Raw genomic sequence first — 20,788 nt, forward strand, 5'->3', positions numbered from 1 at the left:
TGTACCATCAGGGCTCTTTTTTCCATAAAGATTAACCCATCACCGTGGAATTGATTCTGACTCATAACGAACCCTACAGGACAGAGTAGAACTGCCCCATAGGGTTTCCAAGGAGCGGCTGGTAGATTTGAACTGCCAGCCTTTTGGTTAGCAGCCCAGCTCGTAACCACTGCACCACCAAGGCTCCTTTTTTCATAAAGATTACAGCCTTGGAAACCCTATGGGGCAATTCTACTCTGCCCTATACGGTCGCTATGAGTTGGAATTGACTCAGAGGCACACAACAGCGGCAACAGGATCAGTTCAGGAGGCTGACTCTCGGCTGTGTAATAAAAAGCTACATAAACCTACTCAGAGAAGTTTCAAGGTTTAGCAAAAGCCTTGAATTAGAAACCATTTCAGGAAGGCAGAAAATACCACGTGGAAATATTTTACTCCTGTATTTTTCCTGATGATAAATGGTCAGTTAACTAGCACGGGAATTGTGTTCCAGATGAATCAAATTAATAGAAAGAAGCTATTTGGTCAGCAACAGCAGAAACCTTACCTTGGGGGTTCTCTTTCTGCTTTTTCCCTTTTGCTCTAAAATGAATAATTCTTCACCTTGAAATAAAATATTCGGCTGCAAGCAATTGAGTAACAGCTGGCCAAGACTGGAGGAAGCAGGAAACTAAATAAGGTTAACCAAACACGGCTGCGAGTACCTGTGACTTCAACAAACATTTATTGAGCACTATAGGCTTGAACTTAATAGGCGCTCAGTAAATATCTGATAAGCTAAGAATCCATAATGAGAGATATTTTTTCCTGTTCTTACTATACTTTGGGGTCATATTAACAACACTAAATGCTTCCATAAACATAGCCTTTGAAACTCTATGGGGCAGTTCTGTTCTGTCCTATAGAATCTCCATGAGTCAGAATCAACTTGATGGCAGTGGGTGGCAGTGGTAGATCAAATTTCTAAGCTAAAAAAAAAAGTGAGACATTAATACAAATAATTTTGAAGTAGGTTGGAAAGCAATATAATGAAAACTTTGAGTTTTGTCAAGGGTTTGATTTATAAATCCAGAAAATAAATGACTTTTTTGTCATAGCACAACAGACAATTTTCCCTGAAAGGAGAACTAAAATACAGGCTGATATACAACTTCAGAACTGAATTCATATGCAACCGAAGAAAATGCTAGAATGAACTGAAATATTTTAAAACACTGACAGAGAGTCCTTCTTGATTTACGTAATAAAGTAAAGCTAATAATTCACTGAAATATTACAGTTTCTCTCATTATTAGCGTCTTTCCAGCGAAGTCAAGGACTTCAAATGCTTTATCAGTTACTATGAAAAGTTTAAGGAGCCCTAGTTGCGCAATGGTTAAAGTGCTTGGTTGCTGACCAAAAGGTCAGCGGTTCAAATCCACCAGCCACTCCAGGGAAGTAAGACCTTGCCATGTGCTCACATAAAGATTACAGCCTGGGAAACCTTATAGGGCACTTCTACTCTGTACTATAGGGTCACTATGAATCAGAATCATCTCAGTGGCCCGCAACAACATGAACTGTTTACTTTTATGCTCTCCATATCACATTTTTGGGGGGTTGGTTGTTGTTTGTTGGTTTTGTGTAACAGAAAATATGCATTAACTAATGTAATTACTGTAAGTGAAATATATATAACATGTTATTCAATATAAATGTAAATTACATTTCACTACATCGTGGCTTTACTCTTGTATTAATTCTTAGAGCAATACTTTTTACCATTTTGGATACCCTTCATTTTATCGTTATATATATGTGGTGGTTAGCTGATGTCAAGTCAGTCCTGACTCATGGCGACCCCCACGCACAACGGAACAAAATGCTGCCCGGTCCTGTATTGTCCCCATGATCAGTTGCAGGTCGAAGTGTTGTAATCCCTAGTTTTTCATTGGCTGATTTTCAGAAGCAGATCACCAGGCTTTTCTTCCTAGTTCACCTGAGTTTGGAAGCTCTGCTGAAACATGTTGAGCATCATGGCCATACACAAGCCTTCACTGACAGATGTGTGGTAGCTCCACATGACATACCTTGGCCAGGAATCAAACCCAGGTCTCCCCCATGGAAGGCAAGAATTCTGCCACTGAAATGCCTCCCACATATCATATATACAGATGGGTGGGTGGGATAGATGGGACAGGATGGGACGGGATGGGACGGACGGGACGGGACGGGACGGGATGGGATGGATTGGATGGATTGGACTCAATAGTGCTACTTTGGCACTGGTGATTTATTTTATTATTTTATTCTTTTGAGGTGATCAAATAAGCAGAGGATAAGAAGCCTTTTGATTCCATGTGCCCTCATGGAATCAGGGCAGGATAAAACTACTGAAACAAAAAGCAATAGAAAGTATCACTGAGCCTTAGCACCCTCTCTGCACAACTACATGTTTTCACTAAACTACATTTTAAAGTGTGATGATTTTGCACCTCACTTCCTCAAGCTCTGCTCCTTGAAGTGGCATCACTTCTGCCTTACAAATAGGAAAACATTGCCTGCCAACTCTCACCATTGATCTCACAAAGTCAGAACCTGGAGGTAGAAGGTGTTATATCATCAAGCAAAGCACAGGTAGCAGTGAGGAATAAAAATAGATCTTTAGAAATTTCTCATTTTTTACAGTCCATCTGTGATGCTGAGATCAATATGAATTGAATTTAGCAGGCTTTCATTCTGAGGGAGAGGGGGGAACGTTTTATACGTTCAAAGTTTAGTAACTTGGGATTCATTAATAAGCACCACATGTACTAGAATCACAAAAACATTTATGGCATAAAAACAAATCCAATCTATACTAAGACTTACGTCTCACTTCGATTCTGCATCAACCCTCACAGCTCTGCTGTTAGCTCAGTTTCACTGTATTTGTTTGTCGTTCGTGACTAGAACTATAGAGGCAAGATGCACTCTAAAAGACCAAGATTATCAATACCATTGTTGTTGTTGTTGTTAGGTGCTGTAGAGCCGGTTCTGACTCACAGCGACCCCATGCACAACAGAAAGAAACACTGCCTGGTCCTGCACCATCCTCACCATTTAATGGATGTTTGCAGCTGTTTCTTCTCGTTGAGTCATGCCACATTAGCAAATGAAGGTCCCGAAAGCTTGATTCCACCCACATCATTAAGGTCGACTCTACTTTGAGGAGGCAGCTCTTCCCCAGTCATCTTTTGAGTGCCTTCCGACCTGGGGGGCTCATCTTCCAGCACTATATCAGACAATGTTCCGCTGCTATTCATATGGTTTTCACTGGCTAATGCTTTTCAGAAGTAGACTGCTGGGCCCTTTCCGAGTCTGTCTTAGTCTGGATGCTCAGCTGAAACCTTCCTCCATAGGTGACCCTGCTGGTAACTGAATACCAGCGGCATAGCTTCCAGCATCACAGTAACACGCAAGCCCCCACAGTATGACAAACTGACAGACATGTAGGGGATCAATACTGAGATCCTACATTTACCTTCATGTTTGCAGAACAGGTACGATAATCTGCCAAGCCACCCATGCTACTCCCAGAAGGGTGTGCTGAAAGTATAATTTATTATGGTTTTACTCTAGCTCTCTGGGGCCCAAAAAGTGAGAAAAGGAATAAATAGCTTATGACATATCGTTTGGTGTGTACTAGGAAGCTACTGTTTAAAACCCATACCCTTAAATGGCTTGCAAGGATTCCTGGTGGCACAAACAGTTAAGCGCTCAGCTGCTAACCAAAAGGTTAGTGGTTCAAACCCACCCAGTGGCTCTGTAGGAGAATCTGACAAGCTGCTCCTGTAAAGATTTAAAAAAAAAAAAAAATTTTTTTTTTTTTTTTAAGATTACAGCCTAGAAAACCCTTTGGGGCAGTTCTGCTCCGTCACATGGGGTCCCTATGAATCGGAATCAATACTTGGGTACCCAACAACAGATGGGTTTCAATAATTCGAATTATGCCACCTCTTCTTCTAGAAGGGGTAAATGAAGACTTCTGCTTTCCTTTCTTTTGGCTAAATAATAAGGGTGATTGATTTGTATTGTGGATAATTTTCTATTTATGTTTTTCCAGCTACCTCTGTATTTCTGAAAAATGTTCATGTTACAACACATTCTAGAGATGTTAACTCTAAGTTTGTTGTTGTTGTTGTTAGTTGCCTTCAAGCTGATTACAACTCATGGTAATCCCATATGTGAGGAGTAGAACGCTTCCTAAGAGTTTCAAGGATGTGACCTTTTGGAAGCAGATTGCCAGGCCTGTCCTCTGAGGCACCTCTGGATGGGCTCAAACTGCCAGCCTTTCAGCTAGTAGTTTAAGGCTTAAACATTTGCGCCACTGAAGGACTCCTAAGCTCTTAAAGGGAAGGAACCATGATTTTGAACTCTTGATTCAAAAGTCAATGCTTAAAAACTACTATTTGGTTTTCATATTGATACAATTGTGATTTTGGTTCCAACACCTTTAACTGAAAATATGTTGGAAGCATGAGGAACATTCAGAAAGAAAGAAAGATGGAAGAGATAAAATACCATAACGAGGTCCAAATTATGACGTTTGCTTACTTTAAGGCTCTCACCTTCACTCTTAATCATCTCTCTGTGTATTTAGATGATGGAATATACACTAGGGTCTTTAAACCAGGATTTGTGAAGATGGCAAAAGCACATACTAAAAATGACAAATCAGTCTAGTAAAAATCATCGACAGAGCCAGGCCCATTGTGGCACCTGGTGAATCTCTGTTGAATGCAACAATTAATTAGGAATCATATAGGTTTTTATTATAAAGGATATAATGATATTAATACCATGTCCTCCTCCTGCCTGAGGGTGGAGCTGTGGAGAATTTGTAACTATTGTCACAGAAGGAGTCATCTCTGGTCTCACATGGAGCCTATTCTTGCTCTTCTCCTTGAGCATAGTCAGGTCTTGCTGGCATGTTGTCTTCTTGCCTTAGATCGGTTTTACTGAACACAGATACCTGCTACCCTTCATCTTGGTTACCATGCTGTAAGGTTGTCTTCTTGCTTTAGGATCAGTTTTACTGAACACAGATATTTGCTTTTCTTCATCTTGGTAACCATGAGAGGAGCTATGAAATCCTGTAGATCTGCCCCTCTCACCTGGTAACTGTTTCTGCTTATCTCTAGCTACTGCTTCCCTGCAGGGATGAATCAGGTTCTCTACAAGCTTTAATGATGCAAAGAGGAACTGAGGGTGTGAGTTAAATATAGTAGCATTACTAGGGTTGGTGTCACCCAGTGTGGTAACTCAGGTACCACACCATACAGAATCCTCAGCAATGATTTTTGTACTAATGTTACTCACAAATCATAATTCCTGTAAATCAATCCTTCTTTTCCTTTAATTACTACTTCATTCTCAAAAAAGTTACTGATATAGATTCACAAATACTAATTACCACAATATCGTAGCTAAAACACCAGAAAATGTGACAAAATCAGTGATCATAAAAACACTGGCAGCAACAAAAACAACAGCGCGTGCTTGTAGCGCGTGCAGACAAAACCATGTGATTTGAAGCATCGTTGTAACTGCGTGATATTGACAGCTCTGACCAGAGGACACTAGAAGGTTCAAAAAGTAAATTAGCTTAGAGTTTTAGCCTTATAGGCATATTGATACATGTCAGCTAGGCTTTTGAAAAATGTTTTTGCTGTTATAACTACAGGGATATTTTTATTTAAAAAAATAATACTAAATTTCTACTGAAACACTGCACAAAAACTTTACAGCCATTTTATCGTTACCCTCTCTGATAGTGTTACCTGGTGCACTCTGCACCCCCCTACTGACATCACTGGCTGAATGTAAGCCCCGGGGAGCAGGGCTATGGGACTGTGTGCTCACCTTTAACTCTCCCTGATGTATTTAATGACTTACTTTCACACATACACACACAAAAAAATATATATATATATATAGGAAATATGCTTTGACTCACTTTTACACAGCTTTGAACCACTTCGCTCTTTGGATCAAGGATGACTGGGTATGCCTGTTGCAAAGGTAGTACCTTTGGAACTCTGCCATCACTAACACCAATTAATATTCAAATGCCAGTTCTAAATGGTCTACACCTCCCTTTACCCTCTGTACGTGTGTAATTAAGCCTACAGACCTCCGGCGTCAGCACCGCCACCTTCCTGATTACACAGAAGATGTTTTATGTGCACTGAAAGAACATCTGCGGCTCCAGTATCTCAGGACAGATGCAAACAGACCACTGGAATTTGCAACAACCGTAAGAAAATGGTACATACAGCTCTGCCATAGGTTAGGGAGTTAACGAATTTACTCTTTGCTCAGTCCTTCTTTACTGTATTCAGTTTCAAGTTCACTGTGTATATAAATTGCTTTTATTGAGATTTTGTCTTTAAGTGATCATTATATGATCTTTTCTAAATTGAAAAAGTTAATTAAAGCCACTTGTAGCAAATAAAAAAAATAGAGAAATTTGCACTGGTAGTAAAAAGGATCCTACATATATGTTCAGGTTACCATCTTCCCAGTTTATACATTTCAGTGGATCAGTTACGGCCATCAGTAGTAGCAAATATATCCCACGTTCTCAGTAAAGCACAAACCAGCTGATGGCAATTTGGCAACAACCTTTAAAAACAGGAGCATTTTCTAGAAGCAACCTCTTCTGTTTATTAAACCTGATTTGTCAACATTTACTGCATACACTACCTTAAGAAAGACAAGTCAGAGGCAGGGAATGCTTCCTGGATATTAGTGTTTGCAGATAAATTTATTGGTTGCTCCCTAAAATAGACATCATAGAAATGCTCTGAATACTCCGTGAAATGTTCCATGCACCCTGCAGCCATCATTAATCACTCCCTCTTCCATGATCTCATAGACATTTATGCATAACTTTATGACATCAGTGTTTATGTTTATAAATATGCTCCTTCCACTAGACTGTGAGAAAGAAACTTTGAATAATTTTTATCCCTATGGCTCAGCCTAACTTGGGGGCTCAATAATTGTGGAGAGACACTTTCTACAGACATTAACATCTGGAGTTTTGGAGTCAGAATAACCTGGATTTGAATATTAACTTTACACCCCTTGTTGGGTGACTTTGGGCAATTGACTTAACCTTTCTAAGCCTCATTTTCTTCATCTCTAAAATGTCCATGTTCATGTTACAACATATTCTGGAGATGGTAACTCTAGGCCTAGGTAATCCTAAAGTCTTAAAGGGAAGGAATTTGCCATGATGATTTAATAAGGTCACCTGCAGAAGGTATCAACATTCAGTAACTACTAACCATAGTCAATATACGGAAATAAATTCCTACTAAGGAGTTCCTTTCTATGGCAAAGACAGGCATGCTATCCCACTCCCATTCATTCTAGTTTTTATTCTAAAATATTACAGTTTCTACTATGTGTGAGGAATTTTGGTTCATTCTAAGGACTGTATAAAAATCTAGTTTAAGAAATGGTTTCTAGCTTTCTAGGCACTGACATTAACCCTAACTTTTTAATGCAAAAATAAATAAAGTCTTATGGTTTCAGTTAAGTTTTTCAGTTATTTTTTTCTTGCCACCAGTGAATGTAAATAAGACACTGTACCTTGAAGACATCAACTCCCCACCCTGGACCACTGTTGCCAAGCCTGAATATCTCAGTCCAGGCCACCTAGGGAAACTAGACCCTGTTTTTCAGGCCCAGTTGCAGATCTCCTAGAAGGGCTTCAGTCAGCTCAGTGCAGAAGAGGTGCCCCTTCCCCAGATCAATTCTTGCTCACAAGCTTACCCTGACTGCCTTAGGAGACTTTCTAAGAACATTCTTCCTCCACTAGGCACCAATCTCTCTCCTAATACAGACTAGCTTTACTTCAGTCGGATGTTAATAAGTTTATTCTCCCATATGGCACATTCTATTGGCTGGACCAGAGGTGAACTGCCAGATTGAAGCTGTTAATTAAGTTCTGCTGACATAGCACAAAGCAGAATCTAAAGACGACTCACAGTTTGCAATATAACAAGTCAGTCATTTAATCATTTTTTACCAGATACATAAAAGTAATTTCTAAAAGATAAAAAGACGTAAAAGTAATTTCTAAAAGATAAAAGATTAAGAGTTTCCAGATGTTATGCTGGGTTAGTATAATCCACCAAGGTTCTTATTAAAATAAATTGCTTCACTCTCTACAATTCAAAAAAAAAAACCTGGAATTAAACCTTCTGGTCTCTCTGCTTGTATTTTCTCCATCAAGTTTCACCATCCAACTTTTTTAAATGTAGTGACATATTTCTAAGCTCTATATGAATCAAACTTTTATAGAATCTATCACTGTGTGTGTATTATATATTATACATATATTCCATTTTATCCAGTTGAGAATAGACATAGTATATGATATTAGTTCAGAGAAAGCTTAATACAGCCATGACAGAGGCTCAGCTCTCTCTGTCATGTATGTGAGTGTGGGTGTGTGCACTCACGTGCACACACACAAAGGGGGGCACATTTGGCTCACTGCTATCTCACCATGTATTGTTTCCCTCAAAAAAATGTAGTTATTAGGCTAAGCTTCATAAATTATGAACTATATAGAAGAACCTAGAGGGAAAATTGTCCTTTTTTTTTTTTTTTTTTTCCTCCCTTATCTCTTCTTCCTGGCCTCTTTTTTAACCTGATCTCTATCTCTTGCTTTTCAACTAAATGTAACCTACCCCAAGGTATAAGCTTAATAAATATATTTATCTTTTTTCCTGTATTTTTCCTTTGTCTGCCAAACAAAGAAACTAGAATCTAGAAACTTGAAAATGATTGGAGGATAAGAAAAATGAGAAACATCAGGAAGTTAGCATCATTACAAATACCGAATTACACTTTTCTGAGAATAAACTGGCAACCCTGGTTGCATACTGGTTAAGAGCTACGGCCACTGGCCAAGGGGCTGGCAGTTCAGATTCCACCAGGTGTGCCTTGGAAACCTTGTGGGGCAGTTCTACTCTGTCCCATAGGGTCGCTATGAGTCGGAATCGACTCGATGGCAGCGGGTTTGGTTTTGGCTTGTAGAATGAACTACCTAGTCAGTGTAGCTTTTAAGCCTGAAAGTTTTGTCCTTTAAAGACTTTCTTGCACCTGCTACACTACCCTACAAATAACAGATGCTAATTGAATGTTCCTGATTCAAATATACCCATATTTTAAAACTTAGGTTATATAAGTTTATGTAAGAGAATTTATGTTACCAATTAAAGCTATGTGCATATGTTTGAAAGCCTGTAGTTAACATGGAAAGAGCAGTATAGTTTGGGAATGTTCTTAGAAATTCTTGATAGCTATTGCTGTATTATATTGGTTTGGTATAGAGTTTAGAATCTTTGCTTTATGGTGTTTTAATATTCATAGAACAAGAAAAAGTTGTTCAATGCCAAACTTTAAGAGACATAGTATGCCATTTAAAGATGTTCAATGATGAAAATATTTGACTTTAGAACAAAATTTTCTTACTGGCAACATAACTGTACATCAGAAAATGTACTTCTTATCCATTTTTTCATCCGAAAATCCCACTCTTCCAAATGAAATCAAGAAGGTGCCTCTTCGGTGTACATTTGAGGAACAGTTATTGTGTAGAGCCCTAGCAATCCATTTTAGAATTCTGTGTATGCTCGAAAAAGCTGTTGACTGAGAAACACCCTGTGCCTGCACCCACAACGGTAGTAAGAAGCACCATCGTGATTAGTTGAAACTTTTCTTTGAGGATAGTATATTATCCCTGAATTTCTTTATAAAGTATTTTTAAAGTTGTCCAAATTTTTTACAGTAAAATTTAGTGTTATAAATTCACATACTCTACCAAAAAGAAGCAAATTATATAAAGTATGCTCACGATTTTATTATTCAAGCATGTCTCTATATTAATGTTGCAGCTTCTTTTGTTAGATTGAAGTATGTACAGTGAAAGTTACAATGTGTTCTTCATTTTGTAATCTACTACTTTTTTCCTGGGTCTCAGTGCTGAATTCATTCTTCAGAAGGCAATAAGGCACTACATCAGGAAACCAAAGATTTCAGACGGGCTTAGTGATTTAACCATCGTACAATTTCATTGAAGTGTCCATAATTTCTACAATAAGGAATCCATCCTGGTGGCAAAATGGTTAAGCATTTGGCTGCTAACACAAACGCAGTGGTTCAAACCCACCCAGTGGCTCTGCAGGAGGAAGACCTGGTGATCTGCTCCCTTAAAGATTTCATCCTAGGAAACCCTGTGGGGCAGTTCTGCTCTGTCATATAGAGTTGCTATAAGTCAGAATTGACCTAACAGCACATAATAACAATAGTCTCTGCAGTCTTGAAAGTAAATAGGTAAAGGCAGACTACTTACTTGGTTTGAAACAGATAGGTATGGTTTGAAGAGCTGTTGAGGAAACGTAATACGTTTCTTTTTACATGTAAAAATTATTTAACAAATTTTTAGGAAGAAGAAGGGTGTTTCATTGAGCAATCTATGGACAGATATGCTAGGTAATTTCGCATATATAATCTCATAAAAGCCACACCCACCCAAAACCAAACCCACTGCCCTCCAGTCAGTTCCTACTCATAGCAACCCTGTAGGACAGAGTAGAACTGCCCCATAGAATTTCCAAGGCTGTAATCTTTACAGAAACAGACTCTCATAGCTTTCTCCCACAGAGCAGCTGGTGGGTTTGAACTGCCAACCTTTTGGTTAGCAGCAAAGCAAGCACTAAACTACTGCACCACCAGGACTTGTTAGAAGCCACACAAACCCCTGAAAAAGCAGATTGTTATTCATGCAGTTTTTATAGAAGGGGGAAGGAGGTTATTATCATCTTGGCTCACACTCATTGAGCACTTTACATGAGTCACGGTATTTAATCTTCCCAAAAACCCTTTGCGTAGGTGCTATTATTATCCCCATTTCACTAATAAGGAAATTAAGGTGCATAAAGATTAAATAACTTGCCTGAGGACAAAGAGTAATCAGTGGAAGCGGTCTTCATTTTTAGCTAGATTGCCACCACCATAGGAAGGTTATGTAACTGTCACAGAAAAATAGAGTTTAAGGCAAGATGGGATAAAACACTGACAATCTAGACTCTTCTGCCGAAGTCCATTCTCTTTGAACCATATTCAGGGTTCACAAGAATTATTCTGCAGAAAAGCAAGGCAGCAGCTATCCTCAAATGTGCTTTAAATGAGACATCACAGAAGGAGCCATTGAAGCGATTTCTGGAAAATCCAAGTATTCAAACGCAAGTTCTACATGATTTGGGCACTGCTTTATTTTAAAAAAAAATAAAAATAAATCTTTTTTTTTTTTAATATTTTATATCACCACTTTTCTACCTTTATGGAACAATTTAAAGCACATTGTGTATGTAAATTAGTCAGCTTAACTCTGGAGAGTTACCATTACTTTTCATTGTTACTTTTCAAGCTTTTTAACTAAGCTTTACAGAAAGTTCAAATGTGTTCCTCCTTCAGTTCCAACTTCTTTAGCGTGCCTTACTTTGGAGATTTCAAAATCACTTTTCCAGTAGCAAATCACTTTTCCAGTAGCAAATCCCTTCTCTTTCATATGCTTTCCTCCTTCCTGAATATTTTCTTCTTTTTAGGCAATAATACTGACATCCAGGGCCGCCATGTTGCTGAATGTTGTAAGTTCATGTGGCTTCCATAAAAAAAAATACATGTCTTCTTAAAATGTCTTCTTACCTAAGCTTTATTTCCCTTAAATAAACAGTTTTTGTGTCTTTATTTAAAAGTTTGTTTTTGTATAGTAGAAGAATTTCTGAAAATCTGTCCAAAATTCCAAGGGATAAGTACTTGAAATTAATAAACTTTTTAGTTGCAAAATGATTCCATCCTCATCAAAAAATATCAAGACATGAAGAAATATGAATAAAAAGTAAAAATTACCACTAATTCTACCCTATATTGTTAACTTTTATAATATGGATAAAATATAGATAGAAATAGATGGAGATAAAATTCATATGCATATATGTATAAAAAACTTACAAAATTAAGCATATACTTCATATGCAGTTTTGTAAGTTTTCAAGTTATATTTTATATTGAGAACAAAGTCTAATTATGTCACATTTAATGGCTGTATGATATTCAATTGCAAAACCCTCGTTTAACTATTTCTCTACCATTTCTCAGGAGCATGTACTATCCCCTGCTTTTTACTATTATAAACAGTGCTGCAATAAACACATTACTACATAATCGTTGGTTGCAATAACATCTTGTATAAGTGGAATTTTTTTTTTCTATCACGGTTTTTTTTCGTGGTGTTAGATCTTGGGGATGCATTTCATTTACAGAGAACAAGGACAGTGTGGTCTCCATCCCTATATACATTACAGTCTTACAGGAAATATAGGCACACAGGCAATTACAGCAGATTTATTTGTCCATTCATTCATTCATTAATTCATTCAACAATTATGTATTGAGTGCCCTTACGTACTCATCAAACCCATTGCCATGGAGTTGATTCCAACTCATAGTGACCCTAGACGACGGAGCAGAACTGCCCCCATAGGGTTTCTAAGGTGTGACTGGTAGATTCTAACAATCCTATGGGGCACCTCTACTCTGTCCTATAGGGTCCAACTCATAGTGACCCTATAGGACAGAGTAGAGGTGCCCCATAGGATTGTTAGAATCTACCAGTCACACCTTAGAAACCCTATGGGGGCAGTTCTGCTCCGTCGTCTAGGGTCACTATGAGTCGGAATTGACTTGATGGCATACAACAATAACAGATATAAAGATAGAAATGTCAGGTACAGCTGTTTACAAGAGAGGGCAGAGAAATAGGATCCATCCCCCACCCCATGGGGAAATGGCTATGACTGAGCTCAACTTCCCATAGGACTGCAGCCTAAAGGGCCCAGCAGCTGAGATTTCCTGGAGTCCCAGAAACAGCTAGCACCTAAGATCAGACTCCCTGGTGCCTGAGTCTGCTTGTCTAACTCCTACAGGGTTGTATCTACATACAAAAAGAAGAGCATTATGGGGGCTGTTTTCTTCTGTTGGAGTCTCCCTATTGTTGTCAAGTTGATTCTGACTCATAGCAACCCCATAGGAGAGGGCAGAACTGCCCCATAGAGTTTCCAAGGAGCGGCTGGTGTATTCAAATGGCCAACCTTTTGGTTAGCAGCCAAGCTCTTAACCACTGTGCCACGAGGCATAAGTCAAGTCTAAATACCTCACTGTATCCAACTGTGCCTGGTCTAAACACACCCCTCTGCTGAGTGCTTGGAGAACAGGCTGGGAATACCTCCATCCCCTCTGCCAGTGAACCCCAGATTGCACCATGTGGAGCTGATGGTATGTTCCTCATGTCCCTTGACATGTCCTTTAAGGAGAGCAGCTTCACTGGGAGGGAATGGCCAGAAACAGGAAGAAAAGAGATCATGAAATGAAGATGTGGAAATAGCAAAAGGACTACCTACTCTTTCAAGAAGTTTAGCTATAAAGAGAAGTATGGAGACTAGGCATGGTAGAAGCAGCACAGGGAATCAAGGTGACAATTTTAAATACCAATGAACAGAGCTAATAGAAAGGAAGATACTGAATCTATAGGAGAGACAGTGGAGATAATCAATAGAGCAAAGTTACTGAGGTGACAGCAAGTTAAGTGAACAATTCTTATAACTTAGTTTGTTAAAGAGTGAAATATTTTTTAGGCTTCTATACAGAAAACATCAAAATTATAATGATACAGGGATATTGAAAGTAAATGAAAGGTAAGGCAAAGAACACTGCTTTGGATAAAGAGGGCCATTATATTTTATAGTTGTAAAAAAATAATTTACCAGGAAAATGCAGTGTCCCTCAACCCCTTGTACATACATATGAAAATGGAAATATTATATTGAACCAATTGAAACTGCCATTTTTGTAGGCCAATAACTGTTAAATAACAACATTTTTTATGGTTCAACCTTGAAAGCAACTTAGCAATCCCAATGGGATTTTTTAAAACCATGCATTTTACAAAAGTAAAAACAAATACCCTGAGGAAAATGAAGATTTAACAATACAGAACAAGCTTGAGCTAAAACAAATTATAAGATACATATTATTTTTTAAATATTCACACAACACTAATAAACATTGACCATAGATAAAACCACAGATTGTCTCAACGTGTATAAAATAATTAATACCCTACAGAACATGTGCTCATGTTTCCTGAACATAATGTGATAAAAACCAAAATCAATAATTAAAAGCCAAAAGGTCTCTTTTCAATTTTAAAAACACAGCTATATGATCACAGATTTAAAAAAGAAAAAAAACAGGAAAAAGAAACTACTGACATTATGAGATAATGAAAACACTACATCAAAACTTATGAGATATAGCTAAATTGGTGAAAGAAATCTTATAGTCTGAAATGCTCGTAATTAGAAGAGTACTGGGATAGAAAATTAATAAGCCAACTTTATTATAAGCCATTCAGCTATGGGCTAGATGAGGAAAGTACAAACTAGAAAGAAAAAAAATCAGCCAATCTCATTTATAAATATCAATGCAAAAAGCGTCATCATAATTTGATTGTATTTATCCTAGAGATACAATGGTAGTTCAGCAATTAAAAAACAAATTATTTCATATTAGGAAATTTAAGCTAAAAAACAATGTGATGATCAACAGGTACAGAAAACTATTTGATAAAATACAGTACTTCTTTATAAAAAGGTAGGAAACCCTGGCTACGGCTGCTAACCAAAGGGTCCGCAGTTCGAATCCACCAGGCGCTCCTTGGAAACTCTATGGGGCAGTTCTACTCTGTCCTATAGGGTCGCTATGAGTCGGAATTGACTCCACGGCACTGGGTTTTTTTTCTGGATTTTATAAAAAGGTAGTGCCTCCATGGGGTTGCAGTTTGACATGGCCAGGTGACACGGCAGGTAGGGCTGTTGGGGCAATTTTTCTGCACTCTCGGACTACAAGCCAGAAGTTTCTAGGGTAAGTTAGAAAGTGGCAAGAAAGTAGCACAGTTTGCAGCATCTGACCAAAGACAACGGATTAATGGCAATTACTAAACCACCTCACAAAAGTATCTGAGGCTTCATGGACCATCCCACCCTCCACATGGGCCCATCTTTTCAGCTGAGGTAAGGTAAGACCTGGACTGAGCACAAGGACCATCTAGTTTGATCAGAGTTCTGAAAAGATCCACCCAATTCAGCATGGCCTTCTGACCTATCTTTGCCGCTTGTCTTTTATGGCACCCCACATTCAGAATAAGCATCAGCTCTAGAGAGACCAGTTGCATTCAAAGATAGGTACTAAGCAGAAAGGATTCAACATGGTATCCATATGTAGACAATAAAAATTATTTTAAAGCAGAACAAAAATTAACAAAGAAAAAAATGAATAAAAATGGGAAAAACAATTTCATTTATGTAAATACTTCTCTACACATTCAGAAATTAATAAGAATGTGTATACTCTTTAAAGAAGAGTTTTTAAGAGTTACAAGACATCCAAGAATAGATAAGACAGTGGAAAAGGTTATAAAGTGGACTAGAGTGCCCTCAGTAAAGTAAAATTTAAAATAATAAATCCTTCATGCAAATAAAACTATTTTATAGCACTTAGAAGCTCAGTAATTGCAGCTGAAAAGAGCCTATAATGACTTCAATAAATAACATACATGGATAAAGAAACAAAAAAAAATTGAAAGTAGTAGCCGTGGGAAACAGAAAAGAGTATATGTATGCATAATTGTATATAGTTATGTCCCACATAACATCCATTTGGGCAATATTTGACCACATATACATCCACGGTCCCATAAGTTTGTAACAGAGTTCAGAAATCTCAATCAGAGAACAGGATAGAGTGGAATGTAACTGGAAGTAGCGAACACAACAGCTACCCACACACAACACATGTATCCCATGTCTCTTATATACAAAGCAACTTTGCTGTCTGGTATAAACTCAAAATTTTAATAGAATAAGTTTTACGGCAGTCTGTTCTTAAGGAAAACATGGGTCTTAGCTTAGGTCTTCCGACGAGCAGATGCCAAGACGGGCTGAAATGGGCAGGAGATTAGCTACTCAGTGATCACCAGCTAGTTGAGGAAAGCATAACACAAAAAACAGAAGCCATAGCAAGTAAATTGCAGAAAAAGAACTTGGAGGAAAAACGATGATGCAGAAAGCATGTAAAACCACACAAACAAGCAAACCAACAAATCTGACAATTACTAGCTCTAAATCTGGGTCAGGAGCCCCAGGTGGCACAAGTGGTTAAGCTCTGAGAGGTTGGCAGTTCAAACCCACGAGAGGCACCTCAGAAGAAAGACCTGGTGATCGGCTTCCAAACAGCCACAGCCTTGAAAACTGTGGAGCACAACGGTTCTACCGTGTGCATATGGTGTCTCCATGAGTTGAAATGGACTCGACAGCAACCAACAAGAAGTCTGAGAACAGACATGAAATCATTGTACACAACATGGCTGCCTTATAATTACTGCATTAATGTTGCTAATGCAGACACTGAATAAAAAAAAAAAACTGAACACTGCTTGAAAATATAATTAACGATTTTAAGAATGCAAACGGAAGGGACATTTGCATATGAGGAAGAGAACTAAGAAAATCTATAGTGTCTGAAAACGAAAAATCCACAAATGCCAGTTTTAAAAGCAAAGAGCTACTTAGGAATATGGGGAAAATATCAGAAGAAATAACCTGAAGGACTGTGAATGTTCACCTTTGGGGATATAGCCTAGTGCCGCCATTACCACTGTTTTGCGTTTGCTTGTGTGAGCGTGTTAGGACGAGGAACCTCAAATCCCACCCCCTCCTGAGTAGATTTAAGGGGAAGCTGAGTGGACAAAAGACATTTCCTGCTCACTTCTGTCTGAATCTCTAAACAAAAATCATGTATCATTTATAATAAACCAATTTAAAATATGAAATACAAAAGAAAGCAAGCAGGAGATTTCCACTGCCTCCAGACTTCTGTTGTATAATGTTTGTAGTATTTCATATTCTGGCCCCACCAAGCCCGTCAACATCTTCTCCCTCAAGAAATCTTACAGTCTAGACTTACCTGTCCCAAATGGGATAGTTTCCCCTTTTTACCCCCTTTTTACATTATTGTTCCTACCCTGCCCCCCAATGATTTTCCCCCATCTCTAGTTGTGATTCTTCTACAAGTACTTAGGGGGCCAGACAAAAATGAATTAGTCTTAGCTTTCTCCATCCGTGTCCCCACCTGCCCACTAGATTTTCGAATCTAGGAATACGTCCTTCCCAAATCTTCGCGTGCCTCTGTACCTAGCTAGCACAGTGCCTCGTAAAGATTTACTGAACAGTAAACACAAAAAGCATCTATATGAAAAGCAGTAGAGGCTTCCAGCAAGAAATTTCACTGTTGTTAGGCTGCCGTTTAAATTTTTGTAATTATGTTGCCTTGTGATAATAGAGGAAACGCTGGTGGTTTGGTTAGCTATGGCTGCTAACCAAAAGGTCGGCAGTTCGAATCCACCAGGTGCACCTTGGAATCTCTATGGGACAGTTCTACTCTGTCCTGTAGGGTCATTAGGAGTTAGAATCGACTCCACGGCAATGGGTTTTGGGGTTTTTTTGTTTGTTTTGTTTGTTTGTTTTTGGCGATAATAGAAATTGTGCCATGGGAGAGAAGATGTATCCCACGTTATTTTGTCTCTGATTTGTAAGATAAAAATGAAAAGTAGTGAGAGCTTAAGAGTGAAAATTAATTTAGCAGTAGTAACAGGACAAGTTTTTCTCTGTGTGTGTGTATGTGTATGTGAGTGTGTGAGTGAGATCCATTCCTGTATTATAGTTGATTTTACTTGACATTCAAAGGCCTCTTTGTTGGTTTTCTTTTTGGCATATAATACGTACAGTATCCTGTTGATCTGGACTTAGGCTTCTCTGAATTGTGAAAAATTATTTTACATGTTTTCCCAATTTTGTGAAAACCAACATGAATCCAGCAATAATGTCCTGCTCATCATGTTGCTATTGGCAAAAGAAAATATTTTAATCTGAATGCATAAATTATGATTTTATAAATAATAGGACATGCAAATGTGGACCCACCTTTACATGTGGAAAAAAAAAAAACAACTTCTGAAAATACAGCAGTGAGGAAGGTTATGTTTTGGTAATATAGAATTGGAAGTTTTGGCAGCTACAACTTCTCTTTACAAACAGCAGAGAATGTTAGGCAATTAATATTTTTCTGCTATGTATGGGTTTATTTATTATACAGTTGCATGCGGGGTAAAAGCAAATTTTAAAATAGAGCTAAGATTGTCAGTGAAAACCATGTAATTGTGTTACATATTTCCACAAGTTCCAGGGTAGCGAGAATTCCATATTGCTGTTTTCCTTGTTTTGCAGGGGACACAAAGAAGTGGGTATTTATGGGCTGTCTACTGTAAGGCCACACGCAGTGGCTCTAAGATGACTTAACTTGGCTAGGTGAGATCTCCATTCATTTCTCTTTTCATTGATAGATGACCATTTGTCAGAAGTATTATGATGGACACCTTGTCTTTGTAATACCTGCAAACTGTTTCAGCTACTAAAAGACTCTGAAAATGCCTTCCTAATTGATCATCTGATTGTCCCCTTCAGACTGTTTAGAAGATAGTTTTCACTTACCTAAATAATTTGAGCTCTTAAATAAGAATTTTTTCTTTCATGTTATGAAAACTAATTTTTTTTTCCCAAAAAAAAAAAAACTGTGAAGCACATAGAGTTTTTAGTTAATAAGCTTGACCGTTTGATGTTCTCCCTGTGACACTTCCTAGATTTCTTGTGGAAAGCATATCCTTGAAAATACAAGCCATCATTCACCATTTGTTCAAGGGATACTTTTACATGCACTATTACCCTTGGCTTGCAATAAACTAGCTCTAGTTTTATCATTAGTGTTAATCATAGATATGTTGTTTGTGATCAGAAATAAATGCTGGTGACGCCGTGATTTAGTTATTACCCAAACGTATGATTATGTAGAGAAGGCAAAACCATAATGGGTACAGTTTTTCAAAAGTACTCCATCATTACTGGGACTAAAATAAAATATACTTTTATATACTACAAGTAAATATGTCAGCTAGAGACAGAGAAGTTAGGCTAAAAAGTATTATAGTCCTATAAAACAAACAAAAACCCATTGCGGTCAAGTCGATTCTGGCTCATAGTGACCCTATAGGACAGAATAAAACTGCCCCATGTGTTTCCAAGGAGCAACTGGTGGATTCCAACTGCTGACCTTTTGATTAGCAGCCAAGTTCTTAACCACTATGCCATCAGAGCTCCTATAATAAAGGCTTTTAATTACTATGAAAAGGGTAGACTATTATAGAGAGAATAAATATGATGCAGACTACAGAAAGAGCAGGTATTTTGAAGAAATAAACTCCTATTTTTCTGTCAATAGGTAAAGATTTTTTAAAATCTAGAACTATTTGGAAATTTTGTTTTGTAAGATTTTCTAAGCATCATACATCTTCCTGAAGAAATTATCTTAGGAGCTAGTTGTACAAGGATGAACAGTCAAGTTCTGTTTCGTTAAATCATTGCAAAAAATCATAATTTTAAAAATAAATCAAAAGAGGTCCTAAATGATCTAAAATACAAGTTGGCTATCCATTCCCTCTATCCTCTCCTGAGAGTGGGATCAATCCCTTTCCTCTTTCTATTGGTACCTAGATCCTCATTTGAGTACCACACCCACCCAGGTGCCATGTATCGCATGGGCTTTGGAAGAAATTGACAGCATCCTGACTCCAGGAGTGGTGACACTGGTGGGCTTAACCAATAAAGTATATCCTGCGTTATGCAGATTACATAACCTTGCTTGCTGAAAATGAAGAGGACTTGAAGCACTTACTGATGAAGATCGACGACTACAGTCTTCAGTATGAATTACGCCTCAACATAAAACAAAAACCCTCACAACTGGACCAATAAATAACATGATGATAAATGGAGAAAATATTTAAGTTGTAAAGGATTTCATTTTACTTGGGTCTACGACCAACACCCATGGAAGCTGCAGTCTAGAAATCAAACAACATATCGCACTGGGCAAATCTGCTACAAGAAACCTCTTTAAAGTATTAAAAAGCAAATATGTCACTTTGAGGACTAAGGTGTACCTGACCCAAACCATGGTATTTTCAATCTCCATATGCATGAGAAAGCTGGAAATGAATAAGGAAGAACAAAGAATTGATGTTTTTGAATTATGGTATTGGCAAAGAATGTTGAATATACCACGGACTGCAAGAAGAATAAACAAATCTGCCTTGGAAGAAGTACAGCCAGAATGTGCCTTAGAAGGGAGGGTGGTGAGTCTTCGTCTCGCATACTTTGGAGATCTTATCAGGAGGGATCAGTTCCTGGAGTAGGACATCGTGCTTAGTAAAGTAGAAAACCAAAAAAACTAAACCCATTGCCATTGAGTTGATTCTGACTCATAGCGACCATATAGTACAGAGTAGAATTGCCCCACAGGGTTTCCAAAGAGCGCCTGGTGGATTCAAACTGCCGACCATTTGGTTAGCTGCCGAACTCTTAACCATTACGCCATTAGGATTTCCAGTAGATGGTCAGTGAAAAAGAGGAAGACCCTCAGCTAGACGGATTGACACAGTGACTGCAACAATGAGCTCAAACACAGCAAGGACTGTGAGGATGGTGCAGAACCGGGCAGTGTTTTATTCTGTTGTACT

At 38.1% G+C, this 20,788-nt stretch overlaps 1 protein-coding gene across 1 annotated transcript in view; it reads left to right on the forward strand.

Moving 5' to 3' along the window:
• DOK6 (docking protein 6) overlaps positions 1–20,788 on the forward strand; it is a 436,821-nt gene that overhangs the window by 365,340 nt on the left and 50,693 nt on the right. The gene's annotated exons all lie outside the window — the stretch shown is intronic.

The sequence above is a fragment of the Elephas maximus genome, chromosome 11, assembly GCF_024166365.1.
Source record: "Elephas maximus indicus isolate mEleMax1 chromosome 11, mEleMax1 primary haplotype, whole genome shotgun sequence".
Lineage (NCBI taxonomy): Eukaryota > Metazoa > Chordata > Mammalia > Proboscidea > Elephantidae > Elephas > Elephas maximus.